Raw genomic sequence first — 19548 nt, forward strand, 5'->3', positions numbered from 1 at the left:
CATGTACTGAAATGATAATGGGTCAGTGGTATATAATAATGGGTCAGTGGTATATAATAATGGGTCAGTGGTAAATGATAATGGGTCAGTGGCAAATGATAATGGGTCAGTGTTATATGATAATGGGTCTGTGGTAAATGATAATGGGTCAGTGGTAAATGATAATGGGTCAGTGGTAAATGATAATGGGTCAGTGGTAAATGATAAATCAATTAATGGTAAAAAAGCCGGAATTCAAGGATCGCGCCAGGGAAAGCGCGCATAATGTTAAGTTGAGAAGTGACACAAAGCTTAACCAAGAGATAAGATGCAGTGATCACACTAGGCGGGTGTAGTCCTAGTCTACACTGAGTGTAGTGGTCACACTAGCCGGGTGTAGCTCTAACCTACACTGGATATAGTGGTCACGCTAGGCGGGTGTAGCCCTAGCCTGCACTGGGTATAGTGGTCACGCTAGGCGGGTGTAGCCTTAGCCTACACTGGATATAGTGGTCACGCTAGGCGGGTGTAGCCCTAGCCTACACTGGATATAGTGGTCACGCTAGGCGGGTGTAGGCCTAGCCTACACTGGGTGTAGTGGTTACAAGCCGGGTGTAGGCCTAGCCTGCACTGGGTGTAGTGGTCATACAAGCCAGGTGTAGCCCTAACCTACACAGGGTGTAGTGGTCACACTAGCCGGGTGTAGGCCTTAGCCTACACTGGGTGTAGTGGTCATACAAGCCAGGTGTAGCCCTAGCCTACACTGGGTGTAGTGGTCACACAAGCCGGGGTGTAGCCTTAGCCTACGCTAAGTGCGATACACATGTTGGCGCCGGTCGTGGTGGCTACACATTGTGTGGATGCCAGCCGCTTCACCAGACAGCCATGGTTGGGAGTCTTTAGACAATACGCTTGGATATCGGCCAAACTGCATTCTTATTCTGTGCTTGTCTGTTCCAACGTATGTATATACAAGTGGTGGGGATTATAATCTGGGGTGATTACGGGGATTATATTCTGGGGTGATTACCTTACGGGGATTATAATCTGCTCTGTAGGGAGAAATAAATCTAGGGAGATTATCAAGTTTTGTTTAGGGATTAGGTTAGGGAGGAGAATTTAGTGAGTAGGGTAAGGGGATTTTACTTCTGGGGATTATATTGTGCTGTGTATGGAGATCAACTTAAGGGGATTGTATTGAAAAGTGTATAGAAATTACCTGAGGGAATTGTATTGAGTAGGGTATGAAGATTAACTTGGATTATATTGAGTAGGGTATGAAGATTAACTTGGATTATATTGAGTAGGGTATGAAGATTAACTTGGATTATATTGAGTAGGGTATGAAGATTAACTTGGATTATATTGGGCAGGGTATGGAGATCAGCTTGGATTATATTGAGTAGGGTATGGAGATTAACTTGGATTATATTGAGTAGGGTATGGAGATCAACTTGGATTATATTGAGTAGGGTTTGGAGATTAACTTGGATTATATTGAGTAGGGTATGAAGATCAACTTGGATTATATTGAGTAGGGTATGAGATCAACTTGGATTATATTGAGTAGGGTATGGAGATCAACTTGGATTATATTGAGTAGGGTATGGAGGTTAACTTGGATTATATTGAGTAGGGTATGGAGATCAACCTGGATTATATTGAGTAGGGTATGGAGATCAACCTGGATTATATTGAGTAGGGTATGGAGATCAACCTGGATTATATTGAGTAGGGTATGGAGATCAACTTGGATTATATTGAGTAGGGTATGGAGATCAACTTGGATTATATTGAGTAGGGTATGGAGATCAACTTGGATTATATTGAGTAGGGTATGGAGATCAACTTGGATTATATTGAGTAGGGTATGGAGGTTAACTTGGATTATGTTGAGTAAGGTATGGAGATCAACCTGGATTATATTGAGTAGGGTATGGAGATCAACCTGGATTATATTGAGTAGGGTATGGAGATCAACCTGGATTATATTGAGTAGGGTATGGAGATCAACTTGGATTATATTGAGTAGGGTATGGAGATCAACTTGGATTATATTGAGTAGGGTATGGAGGTTAACTTGGATTATATTGAGTAGGGTATGAAGATTAACTTGGATTATATTGAGTAGGGTATGAAGATTAACTTGGATTATATTGAGTAGGGTATGGAGATCAACTTGGATTATATTGAGTAGGGTATGGAGATTAACTTGGATTATATTGAGTAGGGTATGGAGATCAACTTGGATTATATTGAGTAGGGTATGGAGATCAACTTAGATTATATTGAGTAGGGTATGAAGATTAACTTGGATTATATTGAGTAGGGTATGGAGATCAACTTGGATTATATTGAGTAGGGTATGAAGATTAACTTGGATTATATTGAGTAGGGTATGGAGATCAACTTGGATTATATTGAGTAGGGTATGGAGATCAACTTGGATTATATTGAGTAGGGTATGGAGATTAACTTAGGGGGATTATATTGAATAGTGTATGGAGATTAACTCACGGGATTATATTGAGTAGTCGATGGATTAACTCAGAGAATTATATTACACTGTATGGGGAATTAACTGGGGGGGGGGGGGCGGTAATGAGTTGTGTCTGTGGTTTAACCCTGGGGGATTATCGTATATTGTGTGGGAGGATTAACCCAGGAGGGATTATAGCATATTGTGTGGGAGGATTAACCCAGGAGGGATTATAGTATGTTGTGTGGGAGGATTAACCCAGGAGGGATTATAGTATGTTGTGTGGGAGGATTAACCCAGGAGGGATTATAGCATATTGTGTGGGAGGATTAACCCAGGAGGGATTATAGTGTGTTGTGTGGGATGATTAACCCAAGAGGGATTATAGTGTGTTGTGTGGGAGGATTAAGCCAGGAGGGATTATAGTGTGTTGTGTGGGAGGATTAACCCAAGAGGGATTATAGTATGTTGTGTGGGAGGATTAACCCAAGAGGGATTATAGTATGTTGTGTGGGAGGATTAACCCAGGAGGGATTATAGCATGTTGTGTGGGAGGATTAACCCAGGAGGGATTATAGCATGTTGTGTGGGAGGAGTTTTGAGGCAGGATTAACCGAAGATGTTAATAGTGAGTTGTGTGGGAGGATTAACCCAGCGGGATTATGGTGAATTGTGAAGTTGTGTGGGTTGATTAACTCATATGTAGCACCAGCTGCTGGGTGATGTACTGTACATAGCACCAGCTGCTGGGTGATGTACTGTACATAGCACCAGCTGCTGGGTGATGTACTGTACATAACACCAGCTGCTAGGTGATGTACTGTACATAGCACCAGCTGCTGGGTGATGTACAGTACATAGCACCAGCTGCTGGATGATGTACTGTACATAACACCAGCTGCTGGGTGATGTACTGTACATAGCACCAGCTGCTAGGTGATGTGGTGTACATTGCACCAGCTGCTGGGTGATGTACTGTACATAACACCAGCTGCTGGGTGATTGGTGTACATTGCACCAGCTGCTGGGTGATGTACTGTACATAGCACCAGCTGCTAGGTGATGTGGTGTACATTGCACCAGCTGCTGGGTGATGTACTGTACATAACACCAGCTGCTGGGTGATGTACTGTACATAACACCAGCTGCTGGGTGATGTGGTGTACATAGCACCAGCTGCTGGGTAATGTACTGTACATAACACCAGCTGCTGGGTGATGTACTGTACATAGCACCAGCTGCTGGGTGATGTACTGTACATAACACCAGCTGCTAGGTGATGTACTGTACATAGCACAAGCTGCTAGGTGATGTACTGTACATAGCACCAGCTGCTGGATGATGTACTGTACATAACACCAGCTGCTGGGTGATGTACTGTACATAGCACCAGCTGCTAGGTGATGTGGTGTACATTGCACCAGCTGCTGGGTGATGTACTGTACATAACACCAGCTGCTGGGTGATGTGGTGTACATTGCACCAGCTGCTGGGTGATGTACTGTACATAACACCAGCTGTGCTTTTTTTATTGTGCTGTTGTTCTCATGTGAGCCAGAATATTTCTATTAGAATATTGGTTATGATACATTTACTGTTAAAGTTGTGTTAGAATATTAGCATTTTAGAATTAGAGTATTCGTTACGATATATTTTGCTGGTGTAGCTTCTGTTAGAATATTAGCATTTTAGAATTAGAATATTCGTTACCATATATTTTGCTGGTGTAGCTTCTGTTAGAATATTAGCATTTTAGAATTAGAATATTCATTATGATATATTTCCCGGTATAGTTGTATTAGAATATTAGCATTTTAGAATTAGAATATTCGTTATATTCTCTGACACAGTTGTATTAGAATATTAATAATGATACATTATCTGATACAGTTGTATTACAATATTGTTCATGATATTTCTCAAGTCAGTTGTAGTTGACCATAGACCATAATGATATTTTTCCCACTGTCCCCCCTCCCCCCTTTTCATCACAATTTCGTTTTCTATGACATATGTTATTATATCCGTTTTCTATGACAAATGTTATTTTATCCGTTTTCTATGACAATTGTTATTATATCCATTTTAGGTCAGAGGTGTTCAACAGATGGTGAAGGTCACCCACTCTCTTAGTAAGTCTCCATTATGTTTTTCTTTTTCTTTTTTTTTCTTTCCCCAACACACCTTTTGCGTTCGTGTTATTCAAGCTTTCCTTTGTGTTATATATATTCCTATGAGTCCACGGGGAAAATGAAACACGATAAGTTCCCAAGTGCACTTTCGTGTAATAATCACATCATCAGGGGAGACACAAGAGAGAAATATAAGTCAGTCGATATACATCTCTTGTGTCTCCCCTGATGATGTGATTATTACACGAAAGTGCACTTGGGAACTTATCGTGTTTCATTTTCCCCGTGGACTCATAGGAATTTTTTTTTTCCAAAAGAGGGAACAGAGAAGGGGGCCAGGTGAGGATACTCCCTCAAAGGCCCAGTCCTCTGTTCTCAACGCTACCTCGCTAATGCGGGAAATGGCGAATAGTATGAAAGAAAAGAAGAATATATATATATATATATATATATTTATTTTTTATTGCTACTCCACATGCCTTGGGGATCGTGCCATGTGCTAGAATGCACTGTACACACGCACACACACGCTTCTCATGCATACGCACCTGCACCATTTATTTTACAGATGCACATATCTTCACACACACACACACACGCACACATGCACACTAATGTTTGAGTGTGTGTGTGTGAATTTCGCCTCTCTCTCTCTCTCTCTCTCTCTCTCTCTCTCTCTCTCTCTCTCTCTCTCTCTCTCTCTCTCTCTCTCTCTCTCTATCTATCTCTCTATCTATCTATCTATCTATCTATCTATCTATCTACCTACCTACCTACCTACCTACCTACCTACCTACCTACCTATCTATCTATCTATCTGTCAATCAATCAGTCTGTCTATCTATCCATCTAACTATCTATCTATCTATCACTTGCAGTAACGCCAGGATATATTATATCTATGCCATGCCAGTGTGCGCTGAACTAACAGAGAGAGAGAGAGATAGAGAAAAAGGATGAGGGGGAGGATGGGGGGGCATGAGGGTCAGCGTATTGACCTAACTTGCCCTCCTCCCTCCCTCCTTTCCTTCCTTCCTTCCTTCCTTCATCCCCAGCTAATGTACCTCCACTAACTTGTCTGTCATCACCTCCTTCTAACTTGTCTTGCAGGTGTCGGCAGCAGCATTTGAAAGGACGTCGCCCGCAACACCTGCTGACCATGAGGTATAGTCGTCTCTTCCCTCACACCCAGCCTCATTCCCCTCCCGTAGCATTTTGGACACCTGTTCTTACCCCTCCGTCCTCCTGTTTGGTGTGTGTGTGTGTGTGTGTGTGTGTGGGAAGTGTTGTATGGTATCTATGTATGGGTCGTGTGTGACCCGCGTATAGCCTACTATTCTCACCCTCGTATAAAATCCTGTGGGCATTCACCTCTAAATGTTTGTTGACAACAGTTTACCAGCGCATTCTGCGCCAGCGAACAGTTCCCCCAACGAACAATCAGCCAACGGGCGACTCGTCGTCCGAATAACAAAGTGCCCGAGGACCCGACTCACGATTGAATGATATCGTTAGCGGGCCATGTGTTCGCGAACAGCAGACAGTTTGCAGGCGGGAAATATCTAGCAAATAATGTGCCAGGGGAACATTTGGTCAGCATGGGAAGTAACTGACGCATACGTTCATGTTTATAGTGTATTTCACTCGTAAAACTTCGTAATGTTTACTGGACGAACTATCATATAGCGCCACGTATTGTCATAGCAGAACTACGATACCAAGCATAGCGGGTCGTGATGGTACAGGAAATTTGCTATAACTAACCAAACGCCTCGTGGTGTCACAAGAAAGTTACTATAATTAGTTTAGCACCTCGCCATGTTGTACCAAAAGTGGTCGCTGGCGACCGACCTCCACTTCCCAATCTATTTTATCATCGTAAGCTTTGTCAAGATTTTTTTTTGTGTCGTGTCCACAATCATATCTCGTGTTGACGTCTTGTCCTGCCACCGCTCTTCTGATGTTCTCAATTACCACACAAGGCAAACTTGAGCATATATATATATATATTTTTTTCCACCTAGTTGATGTAGTGATGATGGTGTAGTGATGATGGCGTAGTGATGATGGCGTAGTGATGATGGCGTAGTGATGATGGTGTCGTGATGATGGTGTCGTGATGATGGCGTAGTGATGATGGTGTAGTGATGATGATGTATCAGTCCTTCTCAGTATGCTCACTGATGTGTTGGTATGAAGGAACTTGCTTGTCTACACTCACCATCACCATGAGACTCTCCAGCTATTCCTCCCCTTCCTTCCTTTGTGCCTTTACAAGGTGAAATCTATTATTTATATCAGTCCTTCACCACTACCATCTCTAGCAAGTGGGTGTACTTCACTGCTTCATGTACCAAGCTGAGTGCTCCTTCACTGGTATCATTACGTATCTGTTGTGGCTCGTTGAGTCTTATCGGGGGAGAGAGAGAGAGAGAGAGAGAGAGAGAGAGAGAGAGAGAGAGAGAGAGAGAGAGAGAAAGGAGGCTTAGGCAAGAAGCCTTATCAGGCGACTGCAGATGATGAAGGATGCCTGCCCAGACTGAGGAATTAAGGATTGAAAGCACCAGCAGGACTCGTGCATCGGCTAACGAGTCCTGCTGGTTAAAAAAAAAAAAGACAAAAGAAAAAGAAAGAAGAAAATGATAAAGTCAGAGGCATCACACGCGACCGACGACTGTCCCGAGAATAATGAGAACAATATGAGCCAGGTGCTACAGTGGTGTGTGGCAACGTGGATTTCTCCATTACTTACGTCATGCAGACCCACGAGGAGAAGGTCACAGCAGACATCATACAAGAGGTGAGGTACAGACAAGCCATAGAGTCGTAGGACAAGTAGAGAGGGAGAGAGAGGGTGTCTGGCCACCGAGAGACGAAACGTCTGTATATTGCGCCTGAGAGAGAGAGAGAGAGAGAGAGAGAGAGAGAGAGAGAGAGAGAGAGAGAGAGAGAGAGAGAGAGAGAGAGGAGAGGCATAAACAGGCTCTGCCACACCAGACAAAGAACGAACCTCATCAAAGAGAGAGGACCTTCACAGCTCCGGCATCAACACGCGTCCTTCAAATAATACTAGAACGAGCGAGTCTCGTCCTCCAAAGGGAGAGAGGGAGTGAGGGGAAAAAAGTCGTCACGACCCACAAGTGTGGAGTATGAGGATCCTCTCCTTCCCTCCTCACCCAGGGTGTCCCCTGGAGGCCAGAGGACGTAAGTGCTTACTTAACGTCTGTAATGTACTTAGACCAATCCTGCCTCCGAGCCTCGAGCTTCTCCGATTACTTTCATCTGAAAATCCTGGTGTGCCGCGGACGGTGTGTGTGTGTGTGTGTGTGTGTGTGTGTGTGTATACTATACTATAACAATCCGAATACATGTTCGCTGACCATGGAAAACAAGATGGTAGGTCGCTCTGGAAGTTTGAATCGTACCGGTGTGGTATATGAGGACCGATGCAATATTGGAGGACTGTCAGCCGCCACCACATACACTTCATTGGACATGCAACTTGCACCCAGAGCCGCCGCCTCTCACGCCACTTACAAGGAGGTGGAATCAAAGCAACATCATGAACAAGAGCATGGAAATAGGCTAACGAAGGGAGATTATACTGAGTAACACCGAAATCATTAGTAGTTGCAGTGATCGGAGGAGACTGCAGATGTTAGAAGCCAGTCACATCAGAGAGAAAGCCCCTGTCGTCAACATCCAGACAAACATGACCACGGTCATACAGCTCTTTGATGGCTCACCAATAGGACGTAGACCTAATGCCGTTTTAGGACTGATAGGACAAGTCTTTGACCCGTTACAAGCTATCGAGTCCGCCATTTCTGGACAGGAGGAACGCGGCACTGGCCCACCCCCGGTCCTAGGTTACGAAGGTCAGAGAGTGTCGGACGAGCCCAACCTGACCTCAACTCCACATTTGGATAATAACTTTCTCGTTTGACCCAGCTTAATGTATTTAGTGATGGACTTGCTATGTTCCGATCTCGTTTGATATTGTTCTGTGTTAACTCAACTATAAGTTTTTCTATGTTTCTGTTTCCATGTTTTTGTATTTAGGTTGTAACTCGTACTACCCTTTATGATATTGTCAATTTGTCTCGCTTTTAGTGTTTTCCTCTTACTCTTATGTGCTATGTACTGTGTTTTATGCGAGTGTATATTTCTGTTCTATTTTGTTTGCATTTCACATATCAAATCCAAGTTTTGTGACGCAGTTTTTTCTCTTTTTTTTTTTTTTTTGTAGATTCCTGATGATGCCTCTGTGAAGGCGAAAGCTTGATTGAAATGAAATGAATAACTTTGGACGACTGGTGTTTGAGCACCTAACCTAATGGTAGAATGATATTGAGAAAATTAGAGAACATAAGTAAAGAGATTTATAACTCTAAATATGCTGTCGTATTCGATTCGTGTGTGCATATATATATATATATATATATATATATATATATATATATATATATATATATATATATATATATATATATATATATATACAGTACCACGTTTGACTTTTATGTAACACAGATATATACGTGTACCTAGCTCACACCAAACCCGTTCCTCAACCAACCGCAAAGGGCAAGGTTAACATCTAACTATTTGCCTGTGAGTTGCCCCCCAACTCTGGGCCTCGAACCAAGGTCAGTTAACCAGGTGGGTCCCAGCCCTGACCTCTGCACTTTGGAAACGAGTGTATGTCTGTAGCTACGTATCTCCATATCAAGGGGAGAGAGCCAGTGTCTGTGGTCGGTGTAGGTATCATTGTCTGTGATCGGTGTAGGCACCAGTGCCTTTATTCGGTGTAGGTACGTGTCTGTGGTCAGTATAGGAGCCATGTCTGTGGTAAGTGTAGGTGCCAGTGTCTGTGATCAGTATAGAAGCCAATGTCTGTGGTCAGTATAGGAGCCAGTGTTTGTGGTCAGTATAGGATCCAGTGTCTGTGGTCAGTGTAGGAGCCAGTGTCTGTGATCAGTATAGAAGCCAATGTCTGTAGTCAGTATAGGAGCCAGTGTTTGTGGTCAGTATAGGATCCAGTGTTTGTGGTCAGTATAGGATCCTCTGTATGTGGTCAGTGTAGTAGCCAGTGTTTGTGGTCAGTGTAGGAGCCAGTGTCTGTGGTCAGTATAGGAGCCAGCGTCTGTGGTCAGTATAGGAGACAGTGTCTGTGGTCCTTGTCTTGAAGAAGATAGAATGATAAGGAGAGTCACTGTTGCCAGGTGTCAGTGGCTCATGTACTCCATATAGCTCCAGGCGGTATGTGACATGGGAGGGGCTGGTGCGTGTAGCCTCACAACCCTCCACCTTGGTATCCAATACAGTGAGTGTTGCCATATGGGAACGAGTTTAAGTTAAATGACTACCACTACGTCGTACAGGGATACGGGTGGGTATCGCTGGTGATCTACGTAGTAATATAAACAAACATGAGGTTCACAGTCAGTGTGTTCGTTTCATTGTTATGGTTTGAGGCTATGTTTGGCCGTGAACGTGTCATGAACTACGAACCACGTAACCCATGACCCACATGAGCACGCTGGGTGTAAAACAGAGGCAGTGTGGGCAGTTGTGCCTTATTATACGTGCCACCAGTCGATATAAACACCTCACAGGGAACACCAGGAGCTATTATCGTCCATCATAACGAAGGGTATTACTGGTGTTGTCCAGCTGGCGTGCGGGCGGGAGGGATGTCGTCCACCAGAACACTGCTTCATGGTGGATTAGGCGACTCCTGGAAACTGCTGGTGCCACAGACAACAGGTCGCCGCCCTCGCTACACCACCCCCTTGCGGACGACCAGGTGGAGTAGTGTATCTGGTAGCATGAAATAAAGTGGCAGTTCATATTCTTAAGTATATTGGTGTCATTACGAACATGTGTGGAATGTATACGACAAAATGTATGTCCATACATGAACGCTGGCAACTCTTCAGGGTTACAGGGCTGCCAACATACGGTCCTAACAACTGACACGTACCAATAGTTATCGTCGCTTGTCGCAAAATGGTCACACTTAAGTATGCACCGATACTTTCTGGAGATAGTGTGCATAACAAAGTGCATATGAACGCGCTCCTTCATAGAACATACAAACCTCCAACAGCCAGGATCGAACCATGGACCCTTGTGCAACATGCGGGAGCGCTACCGCTAGGCTATGATCGCCCCTGTTAGGGAAATGACTATTCGAATAGTATGTACTCGAATAGGGGATAGGGGAGAAAGAATACTCCCCACGCATTCCTCACGTGTCGTAGAAGGCGACTAAAGGGAACGGTGAGAGTAAATGTGAATAAGAGCAAGGTTATTAGGTACTGTAGGGTTGAGGGTCAAGTCAATTGGGAGTTAAGTTTGAATGGAGAAAAACTGGAGGAAGTGAAGTGTTTTAGATATCTGGGAGTGGATTTGGCAGCGGATGGAACCATGGAAGCGAAAGTGAATCATAGGGTAGGAGAAGGGGCGAAAGTTCTGGAAGCGTTGAAAAATGTGTGGAAGTCGAGAACGTTTTCTTGGAAAAGAGAAATGGGTATGTTTGAAGGAATAGTGGTTCCAACAATGTTATATGGTTGGTAATAGAAAGAGTGAGATTGAGAGAGCAGAAGAGGGTGTTTTGAAATCGTTTGGTCACATGGAGAGAATGAGTGAGGAAAGATTGACCAAGAGGATATATGTGTCAGAGGTGGAGGGAATGAGGAGAAACGGGAGACCAAATTGGAGGTGGAAAGATGGAGTGAAAAAGATTTTGAGTGATCGGGGCCTGAACATGCAGGAGGGTGAAAGGCATGCAAGGAATAGAGTGAATTGGAACGATGTGGTATACCGGGGTCGACGTGCTGTGAATGGATTGAAGTAGGGCATGTGAAGCGTCTGGGGTAAACCATGGAAAGTTCTGTGTGGCCTGGATGTGGAAAGGGAGCTGCGGTTTCGGTGCATTATATATGACAGCTAGAGACTGAGTGTGAACGAATGTGGCCTTTGTTGTCTTTTCCTAGCACTACTTCGCGCACATGCGGGTGGAGGATTTTTCATTTCAAGTGTGGCGGGGTGGCGACGGGAATGAATAAGGGCAGACAGTATGAATTGTGTACATGTGTATATATGTATATGTCTGTGTGTGTATATATATGTATACGTTGAGATATATAGATATGTATATGTGCTGTGTGTGGACGTGTATATATATATATATATATATATATATATATATATATATATATATATATATATATATATATACATGTGTATGTGGGTGGGTTGGGCCATTCTTTCGTCTGTTTCCTTGCGCTACCTCGCTAACGCGGGAGACAGCGACAAAGTATAATAAATAAATAAATGAATATATATATCATCACATAAAACCTTCCAACAGCCAGGATTCGAACTCAGTACCTTTGCATGGTAATCGGGAACGCTTACAGCTAATCTGCGATCGCCCCTAATCAGGAAATGAGCGTTCGATTGCATGTAATCGAATCCCTTCGTCTCACATTCATGAGCAACGGGGTCTAAGCCTGTCAAATTCCATCAGGCACACGTTAACATCAGTTAGCATTTCACAGAACCTTACTGTATAAACGCGGAGGTATATGAATACGAATATAGTGCATATGAACGCGCACTTTCATAGAACACATAATACCCGTTGCTCATGGATGTGAGACGAAGGGTATTTGATTACATGTAATCGAATAGTCACTTCCCTATTAGGGGCGATCGTAGCCTAGCAGTTACGTTTACAAATACCACGCAAAAGGTCCTGGGTTCGAATCCTGGCTGTTGGAGAATATTATGTGTTCTATAAAAGTGCGCGTTCATATGCACTCTATTCATATTCATATATGAATGTAAATACTTTCCCCTGTCTTTTTTTTCTGTGTCATAATTCTTTATATTTCAATTAAGGCCCCGGCCTTGATGTGGACTTTATTCCAACCACCCACACCCACCCCTTTTAGGCAGTATTCTCTCTCCCCTATCCGTAATTTATCCCTAGGGATATATGTATATATCATTATTTTTAGATTTTTATTATACTTGATCGCCCTTTCTCGCGTCAGCGAGGTTGCGCCAGGAAACAGACGAAGAATAACCCATCCACTCATATACACTCATAGGAATATACACATATATGTGTATACATAAACGCCCATACACGCACATATACATATATGTACCTATACATATCAATATATACACATGTATATACACACACATACGCAGACATATACATATATACACATGTACACATTCATACTTCCTTGCCTTCATCCATTTTTGGTGTTACCCCGCCCCACAGGAAATAGCATCGCTCGCCCCTGCTTCAGCGAGGCAGAGTCAGGAAAACAGACAAAAAAAAGGCCACATTCCTCACACTCAGTCTCTAGCTGTCATGTGTGATGCACCGAAACCACAGCTCCCTATCTACAACCAGGATCCACAAACCTTTCCATGATTTACCTCATAAGGTGTGTGTGTGTGTGTGTGTGTGTGTGTGTGTTCCCTTTATGTTGTAGAAGGCGACTAAAGAGGACGGAAACAGGGGCCTGGAGACCTCCTCCCTCTATTGTAATTCAATTTCTAAAAGATGAAACAGAAGGAGTCAAGCGGGGAGTACTCATTCTCCTCGATGGCTCTGGCTGGGGTGTTTGAATGTGTGTGGATGTTACCAGGATGAGAAGAAGGGAGAGATAGGCAGTATGTTTGAGGAAAGAAGCCTGGATGTTCTCTGGCTCTGAGTGAAACAAAAGTCAAGAGTAAAGTAAGAAAATGGTTTGGAAATGTCTTTAGAGTTAGTTAGAGGTTGTTCAGAGGACAGGAGCTAAGGAAGGAGTAGCACTACTCATGACGCAGTTGTGGGAGTGTGTGAAAGAGTGCAAAGAAGTGAATTCTAGACTGATTTGGATAAAAGTTAAAGTGAATGCGAGAGATGGCTGATTATTAGTGCTTATGCATCTGGCCTTGAAGGAGAAAGGTCATGAGAGGCAAGTGTTTTGGGAGCATCTGAGTGTGTGCTTCATGGTATTTGCGATGGATGATTTGAATACAAAGGTGAGTGATGTGGCAGTTGAGGGTATAACTAGGGTGCATGGGGTAGTGTTGTGAATGGAAATGGTGATCAGCTTGTGAAGTTGTGTGCTGAAAAAGGACTGGTGATTGGGAATACCTGACTTTAAGAGGGACATACATAAGTATTTATATGTGAGTAAGAAAGATCGTTAGCGGGCATTGTTGAATTGATTACCTATTGATTGATAGGCGTGTGAAAGAGAGACTTTTGGATGTAACTGTGCCGAGAGAGTCAGCTGGTGGGATGTTTGATCACTGTCTTGTAGAGACCAGGGTGAAGATTTGTAGTTTTAGGAAAAGAGGAAATACTGTCGGTGAGAAGAGAGAGGTGGGGGTGAGTGAGCTTGGAAAGGAGATTTGTGTGAAGAAATACCAGCAGAGATTAAGTGTAGAATGACAAAATGTGAGAGTAAATGAGGCAAGGGAAGTGGGTGAGGAAATGGGGTATTTAGGGAAGCGGTCTTGGCATGTGCAAGAGATGCATGTGGCATGCGAAAGGTGGGAGGTGGGCAGATTTAGGAAGGTTAGCTAGTGGTGGGACGACGAAGAAGTAAAGTTGCTAGCGAAAGAGAAGAGGGAGGCTTTTGGGTGGAACTTGCAAGGATGGAGTGCAAATGATTGCGAGATGTGTACGAGAATGCGGCAGGAGGTCAAGAGGAAGGTCCAACGGTTGAAAAAGAAAGCACTTGAGAGCTGGGGTGAGCAAGTATCGTCAAAATTTTAGGGAGAATAAGATGTTTTAGAAGAAGGTTAATAATATGCGAGAGGCAAGAGAACAAATGGATACTTCGATGAAGGGGGTAAAAAGGGAAGTGGTAACAGGTAGTGATGAAGAGGGGTTAGATGGAGTGAGTATTTTGAAGGATTGTTGAATGTGTTTCATGATAAGAGTGGCAGATGAAGGTTGTGTTGGTCTGGGTGGTATGCGAAGTGAGTCATGGAGAGTAATTTGGTGAAGAGAGCAGTGGTGGCGAAAGCCTTACGTAAGATGAATGTGGCAAGGCGGCTGGAGTGGATGGTAGTGCTATTGAGTTTATTAAGAAACGGGATGACTTTGTTGTTGATTGGTTAGTTATTATTGGATTATGGTGAGGTGCCTGATGATTTGCGGAATGCATGTATAGCGCCATTATATTAAAGGCAAAGGTAGTAATGAAACAGTGAAGCCCTTTGAGATGATAAAGTACTGATAATGGGAGATTTCAGTTACAAAGGTACAATAGGGGAACTGGGATTCTCATGGTAATAGGGAGTCATGGAGACACAAGTTTTTAGAATATATACAGGTAAATTTCCTCCACCAACATGTCAAGGGGATTGATAAAGTCTTATCTACGCTCATACTACCATGAGTATTGACCACATTGTTGTATGATACACCAGCAGGAAGAAGTAACCATATAATGCTCAGGTTTGACTGTGTAGTAAACAAACGAGAACTCAGAAAGAGCAGAAGTGAGTCGAGAAATACAGGGGAGATATAGTCTAGGAAACTACACAAACTTGAATTATGTCTTTGGTAGTGGAGGTTGCATTCCAGCGAGCCACTGTCAGCAAGGTATACAAGAGCAAGGAAAGAATATAGCAGGATAAGAAGAGAGGAACAGTGAAACTTTGAAAAGAATATCTGGCAAGTGAAAATCCAAAACTTTTCCCTAACTTTAGGAGTCAGTTGTCAGTTAAGAAACAGCTAACCAGGACAAGGGATTCAGATTTGGGGGGGAAACAATTGTAGATGATGTGAGGAGAAGGGTGGAAGTGAATACCAATTTCACAGTGGAAGCCACCCTGCCACCAACGCTAGTGAGGTGGAATGGGGAGGAGAGGTTTTGACAGTGGAAGGCCACCCTACCACCAACGCTACTGAGGTGGAATGGGGAAGAGAGGTTTTGACAGTGGAAGCCACCCTACCACCAACGCTACTGAGGTTGAATGGGGAGGAGAGGTTTTGACAGTGGAAGCCACCATGCCACCAACGCTACTGAGGTGGAATGGGGAAGAGAGGTTTTGACAGTGGAAGGCACCCTTCCACCAACGCTAGTGAGGTGGAATGGGGAGGAGAGGTTTTGACAGTGGAAGCCACCATGCCACCAACGCTAGTGAGGTGGAATGGGGAAGAGAGGTTTTGACAGTGGAAGCCACCATGCCACCAACGCTACTGAGGTGGAATGGGGAGGAGAGGTTTTGGAAGGAGTTAAGATATCAAAAAGAAAAAAAAAAATGATGTGAACAGAATACTATAACAACTTGACCCATACAAGGCTCATGGTCCTGATGAAATGTCTCATCATACGTGCTAAAGAAGTGTGAAACAACAGATGCGCGAAATGAACCCTTGAGAGAGAGAGAGAGAGAGAGAGAGAGAGAGAGAGAGAGAGAGAGAGAGAGAGAGAGAGAGAGAGAGAGAGAGAGACGGCCTCAAAATGCTTGTTACGTAGTAGGGAATAAGCTTTAGGATTCTTATTGTGAGAAGTACTTGGGACTACACATCACAGCTAACCTGTCGCCGGAGCCCCACAGACGAGAATAATTAAGGAGACAAACTCTCTACTTGCAGGTATCAGAACAGCAGCTTTCAAGTATATGAATAAGGAAATTTCTAGCCAAAGCTCCTCATATCTCGTATAAAAACAAAAGCTAGAACATGCATATCAGGTTTGGTCACCACACCTTAAGAAACAATAAGAGCTCACAGAGGAGGTCCAGAGGAGGGCAGAAATGATGGTAGTAGAATTAAGAGAGCAAAGCCTTCTACAGGAAAAGCCTTGACGCCTTTAAACCTACCCATCTTGGATAAGAGAAGGCTAAGGAGTGAGGTGGACTCAACCCTTACGATTTTTAAAGAGATGAACTAAGTAGACAATGGACAGTTCCTTGAGACATTATAAGGATAGAACACCCACAGGACATGTAAATAAGTAAGAAACCTGTATATAAAGATGTAAACACTTTATTCCTAGTATACGAGTGGTGACTCCATGAAAAGACGTAGAGAAAAAACTTTTATGATATAAAAGTGGTGACTGAATGGAACACATTGACTGAGAACATGGTTAATGCGGACAGTCTAAATAAACTTGAGAGGCTGTATGATAAAGAATGTTCAAGAGATGGTACCCCACGGGTGTAGAACTCCCTCCCCGTACAGTATAAGAGATGGGACCCCACGAGTGTAGAACTCCCTCCCCGTACAGTATAAGAGATGGGACCCCACGGGTGTAGAACTCCCTCCCCGTACAGTACAAGAGATGGTACCCCACGAGTGTAGAATTCCCTCCCTGTACAGTATAAGAGATTAGGCCCCATGAGTGTAGAACTCCCTCCCCGTACAGTACAAGAGATGGGACCCCACGAGTGTAGAACTCCCTCCCCGTACAGTACAAGAGATGGGACCCCACGAGTGTAGAACTCCCTCCCTGGACAGTACAAAAGATGGGACCTCACGAGTGTAGAACTCATCCAACTCTGGATGGCATCGGACGTGTGTCATTTGCGCACTCGAGCCGCTGGAGGTCATCTGTCGACCTAAATAAACCCCCCTTCCCCAACCTCCCTCCCTAACCTTCCTACACACACACACACACACACACACACACACACCAGCTGGAAACTTGGATTACGCCTGATTGGACCCACCAACACCACACAAGGCTGCCTATTTGTAAGGAGTTTACTTGTGGCAGAAACACACACTTACACACACACTTACACACACACACACACACACACACACACACTTACACTTACACTGGGTGTACTAGTGTGAGCCAGACGTGGTGCGTGTTTATCGACAGGGTGTGTGCGTGGCTGAGGGGCGGTCGCCTAGTATAAACACCATGATACTAACATGAACGCCATGAATCATGGAGTGAATTTGCTACTTGACGAGTATATCTGGTCGAGTAGTTGAGAGGTGCGACTGCTCGCCTGGTGTAAGACACCCCAACAACAGTGACTAGGGCTGCTAGCACGGGACTTAAACTTGTCAGCCATAGTTACCTTGTACCACAAACTCCACTGCCTGGTATACCTCGCCACAGTCACCTGGTACTAACTAGGACTCGTACATGAATACTCCTATAAATTGTACTGTGAGTATTGTTAGAATCTATGAACAAGTGCTCAGATAAGTAAGGAAATAGCTTCGTTTTCCCATAGATATGTGTCCATCAGCTACAATGCTCAGATAAGTTAAGAAATAGCTACGTTTTCCCATAGATATGTGTCCATCAGCTACAAGTGTTCAGCTAAGGAAGCAATTAACTTCGTTTTCCCATAGATATGTGTCCATCAGCTACAAGTGCTCAGCTAAGTAAGGAAATAGCTTCGTTTACCCATAATTATATGTCCCTCATCTGTACTATTCCTGTAACGCAACCAACGTGGAACTATCCATTACATAACGTTCACCATTGTATATGAAGCACTGTATTACTGTAATGCTATGAAATGTGTAGCTCAATAGCATCTAGTCTTTCAACGAAGCTCCACCAAATGCACGATGATCTATGTCGTAGAATTTCTACTTCGGAAACCTCCTGTTCTATGTAGATTGGACCTCACACCTGGGTTTATCCACGACGTAGAAGCAGCCAGGCTCCTACCTGGATCTTAATATAAGCTGTCTTGGGATCAATTAACTTGCTACTATTATCTATACCCCTCACCCAAAGTTCTGTAATTTGGCATACATATATATTATCGGTCGAATAACTGCCTGAATTTGATATGTTTTTATTTATTTTATGCCACACACACACACACACACACACACACTTGAAGAGTAAACACACGCACATATAGATACACAGATACCAGTACTAATAATTGTTATTATTATTATTATTATTATTATTATTAGTAGTAGTAGTAGTAGTAGTAGTAGTAGTAGTAGTGGTATTAGTAGTAGTAGTAGTGGTAGTAGTAGTAGTGATAGTAATTATTCATTACGACAGTGTAGCAGTATGGCAACATACAGATACACAGACACCAGTATTAATGATAATAATAATAATAATAATAATATTAATAATTATTATTATTACCATTATTATTATTATTATTATTATTATTATTATTATTATTATTATTATTATTGCTATTATTATTATTATTATTATTATTATTGCTATTATTATTATTGCTGCTATCATTATTATTATTGCTATCATTATTATTATTATTATTATTATTATTATTATTATTATTCATTACGACAGTGTAACGTTATTGGAACATGATTTTATATAAGAAACAGTCAGTATAATACGTTGGAGTTTAGCCAGCCTTTACGTCGGAGTTTAGCAAGCCCAGTTATAATATGTCTCGTCTCCCCAGTATATATATACCTTGCTGGTCATAATATATCGTGTTAATGGGTATCATAATGGTCTAAATTAATACAATAACTTGTTCTGGCGGCTGTAATGTCACTTATTGTCGGGTTATATTACGTTGGTGTGTCCAGCACCGTATATATATTTATATATATATATAAACTCTGCCATCTCGTAAACTTGTGTGAGAATGATCCTGCGATGTTCTTCAGTCTTTTGTTTTCATGTTTGGTTGTGGGGGAGGGAGGGTGTTGTTGTTTTTTTGTTTAACTTGTGAAACAAACGAAGAGTTTTAAGTTAGTTCACCGAAGACGGCTAGCGAGCTCTGCGCCTGTGAAGTTGGCTTGATTGTCCAGTTGTGATTGGACTTGTGTGCAAAAGCCCCTGGGGGGGAATAATGCCATTGTGTACGGTGGGCCTCCGGAGAGAGTTAACAGAGTCTCGCGGGAGATGGGGGAGAAAGAAGGAACCGAGAAAGACGACGAAGGAGACTGAAGAAAAGAATGGGAAGTTATAGGGAGAAAGAAGGAACCGAGAAAGACGACGA

At 43.1% G+C, this 19548-nt stretch overlaps 1 protein-coding gene across 8 annotated transcripts in view; it reads left to right on the forward strand.

Moving 5' to 3' along the window:
• LOC139746301 (uncharacterized) overlaps positions 1 to 19548 on the forward strand; it is a 114468-nt gene that overhangs the window by 49848 nt on the left and 45072 nt on the right. For 2 of the 8 annotated variants that reach the window (XM_071657406.1, XM_071657405.1), the window contains exons 2-3: positions 4548 to 4590; positions 5701 to 5754. The exons of 2 other annotated variants lie outside the window; for them this stretch is intronic. The gene's annotated coding sequence lies outside the window, so the exon portion shown is untranslated. The remainder of the gene's footprint in view (positions 1 to 4547; positions 4591 to 5700; positions 5755 to 19548) is intronic. 4 more of the 8 variants (XM_071657412.1, XM_071657413.1, XM_071657407.1 and 1 more) reach the window with 2 other exon arrangements.

This window comes from Panulirus ornatus, chromosome 64 (assembly GCF_036320965.1).
Source record: "Panulirus ornatus isolate Po-2019 chromosome 64, ASM3632096v1, whole genome shotgun sequence".
Classification (NCBI taxonomy): Eukaryota; Metazoa; Arthropoda; class Malacostraca; order Decapoda; family Palinuridae; genus Panulirus; species Panulirus ornatus.